The sequence below is a fragment of the Mustela putorius genome, unplaced genomic scaffold (genome assembly GCF_011764305.1).
Source record: "Mustela putorius furo isolate JIRA1106 unplaced genomic scaffold, ASM1176430v1.1 tig00003836_pilon_pilon_pilon, whole genome shotgun sequence".
NCBI lineage: Eukaryota > Metazoa > Chordata > Mammalia > Carnivora > Mustelidae > Mustela > Mustela putorius.
Genome location: NW_025421989.1, coordinates 13,688,713 through 13,697,719, shown reverse-complemented (window position 1 = coordinate 13,697,719; position 9,007 = coordinate 13,688,713). Strand labels below are relative to the sequence as shown.

The 9,007-nt window shown below is 43.5% G+C and overlaps 1 long non-coding RNA gene across 1 annotated transcript; it reads right to left on the bottom strand.

Moving 5' to 3' along the window:
• Window positions 1-3,006: 3,006 nt before the first annotated feature.
• Window positions 3,007-8,968, bottom strand: LOC123394732. Its single transcript, XR_006609473.1, has 2 exons — window positions 8,638-8,968; window positions 3,007-5,827 (listed from the first exon to the last, which is right to left on the bottom strand). It is a non-coding gene; the product is annotated as an uncharacterized LOC123394732 (long non-coding RNA).
• Between the last annotated feature and the right edge of the window lie 39 nt (window positions 8,969-9,007).

Below are 9,007 nucleotides of genomic sequence, written 5' to 3'. Positions count from 1 at the left end.
AGTAGGCAAATGGATAAATAAACCATGGTACGTGTAGACAATGGAATATTAATCAGCACTAAAAAGAAGTGAGCTATCAGGCCATGGAAAAACATGAAAGAACCTTAAATGCTATTACTAAGTGAAAGAAGCCAATCTGAAAAAATCTGCATACTTATGAATCCAATATATGACAATCTGGGAAAGGCAAAACTATGGAGACAGTAAGAAGATCAATGGTTGCCAGGGGTTGGGAGAGAGAGGAGGAATGATTAGCTGAAGCACAGAAGATTTTTAAGGCAGTGAGAGTGCTTGGTATGATATTATAATGATGACGAAATGTCATTGTACATTTGTCAATATCTGTAGAATGTACAACACTAAGAAGGAAACCAAAGGCTTTAGGAGATTATGCTGTGTCAGTATAGGTTCATCAATTATAACAAATGTATCTGTCTTGTGAATGATACTGATATGGGGGGCTTGTGTATGTGGAGGGGTTGGGGCCATATGGAGAATCCATACCTTCTCAATTTTTCTGTGAACTTAAAACTGCTCTAAAATATAATAAAGTCTTAAAAAATAAATCAATGGAATCTATTATATCAACAGACTAAAGGAGAAAAATCAGTTAATCACTAGTAATTGATGCGGAAAACACATTTAACGAGATTCAACAGTCTTTCATAATCAAAAAAACTCTCATTGTCTTCTCCTTTCCCAAGATTGCTTTGGCTCTTCAGGGTCTTCTTTGGTTGTATGTGAGTATGAGGATTGTTTCTTCTATGTCTATGAAAAATGCCTTTGGAATTTTGATAGGGATTGCACTGAATTTTTAGATTACTTTAACAATATTAACTCTTCCAATCTAACAACACAAGGTATCTCTCCATTTATTTGTGTCTTCATTGATTTCTTTTCATCACTGTATTAGAGTTTTCAATGTACAGAGCTTTCACCTCCTTGGTGAAATTTACTCCAATGTATGTTATTCTTTTTGATGCTATTAGAACTGTGTCCCCCGCCCCCCAACTTCTTTTTCAGATGGTGTGTTGTTAGTGTATAGAAACACAACTGGTTTTCGTCTATTGATTTTGTATCTTGCAACTTTACTGTATTTGTCTATTAGGTCTAACGGTTTTTTGGTGGAGTCTTTAGAGTTTTTTCTTTTTAAGTATTTTTTTTAAAAAGATTTATTTTAGACAGAGAGAACATGAGCAGGCAGAGGGACAGAGAGGGAGAGAGATAATCTAAAGCAGACTCTGTGCTGAACACAGGCCCAACATGGGCCTGACCCACGACCAAGAGATCACAACCTGCGCTGAAATCAAGATTCAGATGTGGATGCTTAACTGATTGTACCACCCAGGCGCCCCTAGAGTTGTTTTTCTATATAAGATCTTGTAATCTGCAAAGAGACAATTTAATTTGTTCTTGAGTTTGGATGCCTTTTATTTTTATTTCTTGCCTAATTGCTCTAGTTAAGACTTCCAGTACTATGTTGACTAGAAGTGAAAAGAATGGGCACCCTTGTGTTATTTCTAATCTTAGAGGAAAACTTGTAGCTTTTCATTGTTATGTATGATAATAGCTGTGGACCTGTCATATATTGGCTTTATTAGGTTGAGGTATATTCTTTCTATACCTAATTTTTTGAGAGATTTTATCATGAAAGGATGTTGAATTTTTTTCCAATGCTTTTTTCTATATCTACTGAGATGATCATATGGTTTTTATCCTTCATTCTGTTAACGTGGTGCATCACATTTGTTGATTCGTGTATGTTGAACCATCTTTGCATCCAAGGGATAAATGAAACCACAAGAGACCCCAGTTGGCCAAAACAATCTTGAGCAAGAAGAACAAAGCTGGAGGCATCACACTTCCTGGTTTCAAATTATATTTCAAAGCTATAGTAATCAAAACAATATGGTACTGGCATGAAAACAGACACATAGATCAGTGGAACACAATAGAGAACCCAGAAATAAACTCACACATATATGGTCAACTCATCTTTCACAAGGGCGCCAAGAATATACAATGGGGAAAGAACAGTCTCTTCAAGAAATAGTACTGGGAAAACTGGATATACATGCATAAAAGAATGAAATTGGATCCTTATCTTATGCCATACACAAAACTTAACTCAAAATAGATGAAAGATTTAAATGCAAGACCAAAAACGAAAACTTCTAGAAGAAAACACAGAAAAAGCTCCTTGATGTTGGTCTTGGCCATGATTTTTTAAATATGACATCAAAAGCACAAGCAACAAAAGCAAAAAATAAACAAGCGGTACTCCATAAAACTAAAAAGTTTTTAGGAAGCAAAGGAAACAATCAACAAAATGAAAAGGCAACATATGGAATGAGAGAAAATATTTGCTAATCATGTATCTGAGGTATAAAAGAGGTTAATATCCAGAATACATAAGGAACTCATATAACTCAATAGCAGAAAACCACAAATAATCCAATTTAAAAATGGGCAAAGGACCTGAATAGGTATTTTCCCAAAGAAGACATATAGATAGTCAACAGGTACATGAAAATGTGGTCAATGTAATTAATCATCAAGAAAATGCAATTCCACATGCAAAACCAAATGCAAAACCACAATGAGGTTAACATTTCACCTATTAAGACAGCTATTATGAAAAAGACATGAGATAGCAAGTGTTGTGGAGACTGTGAAAATAGACCCCTTGTGTACTCTTGGTGGGAATGTAAATTGGTACAGCCCTCATGGAAAACAGCATGGAGCCTCCTCCAAAAAATTAGAAATAGAGGGGCATCTGGGTGGCTCAGTCAGTTAAGTGTGTGACTCTGGATCTCAGCTCAGGTCTTGATCTCAGGGTCATGAGTTCAGGCCCCTCACTGGGCTCCACACTGAGTATGGAGCCTCCTTAAAAAAAATTAAAAACCGAAATCCCATATGATCCAGCATCCCTACTTTTGGGATTTGTTTGTTGTTATTGTGACTTATATTTACGCTGTATTTAAATAAAGGACACATATACACAAATAAGATGCAAATACTCTTATTTAATTAGTAAGTATGTGAAAGAAATAAACTGACAAAGTATACAAATATTCCTTAGGTGTACAAGTAGAAAGCACAAAAATGGCCCATCTCCCTAGTAATCAGTGAATATAGTTTAAGACAAAATAAAACAAATATTTTGGGCTAGGCCGGTAAGTACTCACAAGGCAAGTACTCTCAGAGCTCACACTTGGAGTTAGTGGAATATCCTTTTTAAAATCAGTTTGGCAACATATAAGTGTTTCTGAGTCTGTCCCAGAAATATTACAGCTATGTATTTATTCTGAGAAATAATTATTAATGGGAACCTTGATATACACAAAGAAAGTAATTGTAGTGTTCATTACAACAGCAGAATTTGGAAATAGCCTACGCTCCCAACAGTAGGGGAAAAGCTAACTATATGGTGATGAATGTACTTGATAAAATTGTTCACGGAACCATCGAAAATGTCTATTTTGATTATGTAATATTAGGAAGCTATGGGAAATGTATATTAGTTGAAGTTATTAAGAGGCAAAAATAGGAGTAAAATCATATCTAATATTATTTCAGATGGGTAAATGCTATAGAGAGAAAAACCTGAAGGGAATATATAATCAACCATTGAGAGGGGTTATGATTGAATGTTTATACTGAAGATAGAATAGGCCGTTTTAGTTATATATAATTCTTAATGAATGTTACAATGAAAAATCATCTGAAAAGAATAAGTTATATGTATTCTAAAATATTTTCATATTAATTATGATTTTTTTCTAAAGCAATACTGTAGTTTTCAAAAGGTCACCTTATCTGTGAGTAAAATGTTTGTGCTTCAAAAAGACAGAAACAATCACTGTAAATCTGTAATGAAGACCCAGCTAATAGGAGTGCAGGAGATGGTCCAGGCTGGTGGTAGTCCACAATTCATGCAAATACTCTTGTCAAGGTTTGGGGCATTCCGCGGAAGGCAGGATGTCAGCGTCGCAGAAACCAGCTCTGTCCCGTGTGGACAGCCATCTGGCCATCCCAGGCCGAGGGAGTGGGATCAGGAGGCGGAGATCCACGTTCCGTGGAAGGCCTGAGAGCCACGCAGAGAAAGAGGCCCACAAGTGTCATCCTAGGGCTGGGGTCACGGAGAGGATGACCGGGGAATGCCGGTCTCAGGGGCCGAGCGATGGCTCGGGCACACAAGGGGCTCAGACGGGAGAAGCCAGCTTCGTGTCAGAGCCAGCCACTGCTGGTGTGGGTCGGAAATCGGGGCCCACGAGCCTCGGAGAGTCCCCCTGCGAGGGGCCGGGGTGGGCAGGGGCTGATGGTGAGTCGTGTCCCGAGAGCTCCGATGCTGACCCGGCCCAGGAGCCACCAAGGCAAAGAACAGCGACGAAAACTGCTAGCCGTCCTAGCGAGAGACACCTTACTCTCATTCTGTTTCCTCCTTCTGTGACATTGTTCCTACAGTGCACTGATCGGAGGAATCGTCTCAGCTGAGGACAGACAGCACGATTCAAGTCCACTCCGTGCCACACACTGATGCGCTCTCCCAAAATGCATGACCTTGTCGAGGCCTTTCACCTCCGGAGCTTCGTACAGCAAGAGAAACCTTGTCAGTCACGTTGGAGAGACTGGCCATGCGGACAAACCCGGTGGGCCATCCCGGCACGGGAGGGGGTGGCAGGAGCACGCCGTCACCTGGGGGCGTGGCTCCCCGTGAAGTTGCGGCCCGCGTCCGTCTGTCCGTGACCTGCGCGCTGGCCCGGTCCCGTGGGTGTGTCTGTGAGGGAGGTCATCGCTCCCAACAGCCCGTGGGTTGCCGCTGAGAAAGCCCCCCGCGGCTCTTCTTCCGAGGGATGGCGGAGAGGGACCCTTGCTGTCGCCACAGTGCCCGGCACGGGGGACGCCCGGCATGGGATGTTGAGGAGCCGCGGCTCCTCGTCTCCCACTGCTCTCGGGGAGCGTCTCCGCAGGTACCTGCTGCGAGTGCTTGGGATAATAGTCTGATTGTCAGCGCTCATCGACACCCCAGGGCCACTTTGACGAGCTTCCCTTTCTTACCGAGAGATCAATCTGGTTCGTTTGTGAATAAATTTTTTAAAAAGGAAAGGCAAGTCTGGCACCTGGAAAGACAAGAGGAAAGAGAGGAGGACTTGGCTTATGTAAAGGGTGTGTGTGTGTGTGTGTGTGTGTGTGTGTGCGCGCGCGCGCACACACGCGTGTGCATGTGTGTTTCTCTACCGAACGTCATTTTCCCCGTCAGAAGGCTGGGGTGCGTGGGGTCATCTCTGAGCCGGCCTATTCTTGGTCCTTTATGGGCCAGTATTTCAGACACACTCGTGTGATTGCTGCCAGTATTTTCCCATCCAGCAAAATAATTTAGCTCTCCAAAACCAAATTGGAGTCTATTTTCCACTTAATCAAAATCCACTGCCTATTATTTCATGCCGCGTGACTTCAGATTTCTCTCCCGGCTTTAGTTTTTGTTTCCGGTCTTTTTTTCCGCGGATAAACATGCTCTTACTTCGTTTCATGCGACCTGGCTTCTCGCTTCGCAGGTCCTGGGCTCTCCACTCATTTGGACAAACGCTGGTAGCCTCCGGTGACACACGGCCCCCAGCCCAGTCCATCCACCTGTTCCTCCACATGGAAAAGGAGGTTGTAAGACTTGCAGTAGGTAAGGGGTACTGAAGCTCCTTCAGACTAAGAGCCCCAAGCACGAACGTGAGGGGAGAGAATCCTGACCAGCTGTCGCTTCCTGAGGGCCTCCTCCCTTCACTTCCAGATCAACTTTCCGCTCTTGCATCCTTGCCTCAGGATTCTGCTTCTGGGGGACAGAGAGCACTCATCATCTCCAGTCCCAAATCTGCTTCTCTTCCCAGGATGTCGTTCTCAGTGCTTACCGCACCCCCCCCCCATCACCCAGTCCAGAAAGCCAGGTACCAGTTACCCTAACTCCTCCCGTGCCCTCCGTCATTGAGTCCTGTCAATCCTGAGTACAACTGGCCTCCAGGTCCTGCCCTTCAGCTCCGCTGGTCCTAGCAGGATTCAAGCCCTGATCATTGCCACAGGCCCTGTCACCTGTTCTCCCTGCTGCCAGCGTCACTCCCTCCGGTCAGCCCTTCACACCTACCAACAGAGGGAGCATTCCTCCACCCAAATCTTTCTCAGTCATCCCTTGCTTAAAGCCTTCCTTGAGTGCAAGAAACTCCTTTACATGACAGACGACAGAGGAGGGCTGTCAGCTGCCCTCCAGCCCCCCCCCCCCCAATTATTCTCAGGGCCTCCACCGCAGTCTCACAGAATATTTGCAGCCTCCAGAATGTGCTTTGCATCTGAGCTTTTGTGCCTGCTGTTCCTTTCATTTGTAATGTCTTTCCCTCACTTTGAAAAGCTCCCATTTATTTCTGAGTGCTCAGCTCTTATGGCCATGTCTGTGCAGTCTCCTCTGTTTGCTCTGCCCCATACCACTCTCTGCCCTTTCCCAACACAAGGCTAGCCCCCCCCCCTTTGGGGCTCACCTAGTCGATGTGATAAAACCCCGTGCACTACCTAGTATCACACTGTATTGTTAGCAGTTCGTTTATTGGCCTCTGAGCTCCTTGGAGTCAGCAACCATATGTTAACCCTTTCTCTAACTATAGCCCTTAGCTTAGTGACTGGCATACAGCAGGTGCTTAATAGATGTTTAATGGATAAATAAATGAATCATCCTTCTGACATGTATGTAAAAACTAGATTATGAGGAGATGCTATGTTAGAAAAGCAAGGTATAGAGCAAAGATTCAGATCTGAGATGGGAAGTTTCTTGAGTCCTTACTTAAAATCACCAAATTTTAAAATCAGACATCTAGAAAATCATCCTGAACAGACCTAGAAGATTTTGGGGGGGTTCTTCCCCGCTATTTGGGCATACTGTTTCTTCCCTCCACTTTCTTGGGCATCCCTTTAACTATATGAATACGATTCTTCCATAGTAAGGTCTTATTTCTGTCCCCAGATATCTCCTCCCCTATCCAAACCTGCTCTATAATTATGGACTTCTTCGTTTTCCTTCTCTCTGCAACGGCAGTCACGATGAAAATACAGAAGGGTGCCACTGTACACTTCTGTGGAACCATAATGCCTGTTTATTATGCATTAATCTGAATCAATATAGTCTCTCCTGAAAACACAAGCCCCTCAAAGAGCAGCAAATATGAATCAGTACTGCCAGCAAGGATCAAACATTAACTCAGGGTTGTGATGAGGCCAACAAAAGAAATAGGCTAGTAATTGCCTTCCAGGGTATCAATCCCTACCTTATACACACATACCCCCTCGGCACACACAAAACCTTTATGGATCTTTCATCCATGAACTTGCCCAATTATAATTGCCCAGCTGTGTCTTTAGTTGTATTCAGGCTTAGTCCTGGCAACACAGACCTCATATACCTGATCCAAGGATTCAAACATTTGTGAGATCTCTAGAGGAAGTCTTTGGCTACTGGAATGGTTGAAGACACATTCACAGACAAATACTTCCACAGGTATCATTAATGACTCGAAGCTGATTTAAGACCCCAAGAGCCTGACCGAAACAAGTAGGAACTGGTACTTTCTGTTGATATTCCTTATTATCAATTCTTAAAGTTACACTGTGTGTCTTTCCGCCTCTATGTCAACTGAGTACTTCTTAATTTAACTGTTTTTTTTTTTTTTCCCCGCAAAAGAGGAAATTCAGAATCAAGGAATGGTACCACCAGAGCTTACTTCTTTCTTACAAGCAGTGGGCACTGTGCATGTAGCTCACAATACTTTTCAGAGGCCACAGAAATGTTTTCATGTCATTTAAAATCAAAAGAAAAATTGATCTTCTAGGTTGAAGGAAATGTACTAACACATAACATTAATACATTTGTCTTTACACCAATACAACTGTAAAATATCACTTTTAGGTATTTTTTTTTAATGGAGAGGGGAAATCACAAAGGCAGAATTGTCCACAAAAGTCATAATGTGGCCCCGATTTCTACCACATTATGCTTGTAACACAACAGGGTTTGACCAGAACCTCTCAAATACAAGTTCAGGTTCCCATACTAATTATAAACTTGCCAGGCTGTTCTCTAGGTCTTTCAAATTCTGTGTGGCCACCCCAAATTCTACAAGAGGGAAGTCATGGTTACTAGTCACGCTGTTGAGATGGAGGACTGAACATGCAAAGCATAGCTGGATCCAGACTGTTCTCTGCTCTGATTAAAGTAACATCAGCTCTGCCGTTCTTTCTCCACTACCTTCGTCCTGCTTTGATTTCCAGGAAAAAAAAAAAAATCTTTACCCCTGTAAGGATTAATTCAACCAGTGCAGTTGCTTCCTTCGCTCTCTTAAAACATTTATAGAATTTAGGTTATTTTATTTTTAAATGACCAATAGTACTACTAATACTTACTACTTATTTACTGATTAGCAATCATATTCAGTCACCGCTGTAACCCCAGGTCTTAGCCCTGGTGTCTGGCAAAACACCAAGTGCTTAAGAAATGTTAGATTAAGAAACAAATCACCTCTCAGGCAAGTTTGTGGAAATTAGATTCTGTCCGTGGGGCTAATTTTGCCTTTAATAATATTACACCTTGAGAGAAGGATCTTCTACCTGTATCACATTGGCATTTTAGGAGGTAATCGCTGGGCCCTCCCCACCTCTCCTGCCTCCATCAGCCAGCCACTTCCTTCCTCCGGGGCTCTGTTCTCGCTCTTCTTCATCCTGGGGTCTGGAATGGTCCCCAGCCCGCCACTTGGCAGCGGGATCCCCGCTCCGCGGGCCCTCCCCAATGTCCATCTCCCCCCTCCCCTGGCCCGAGCCTTGGGCGCCCCTTCCTCCTAACACCCTGCGCCGCCCACAGCCACGCCCTCCCCGTGGGCGAGATCACCTGTCCCTCCTCCGCCGCCGCCTCCTCGGGTACCCTCTCGCCCCCCTCCCGCTCCCCCTCCTCCGCCACCTCCCCCAAGCCCTCCCCTTCCCC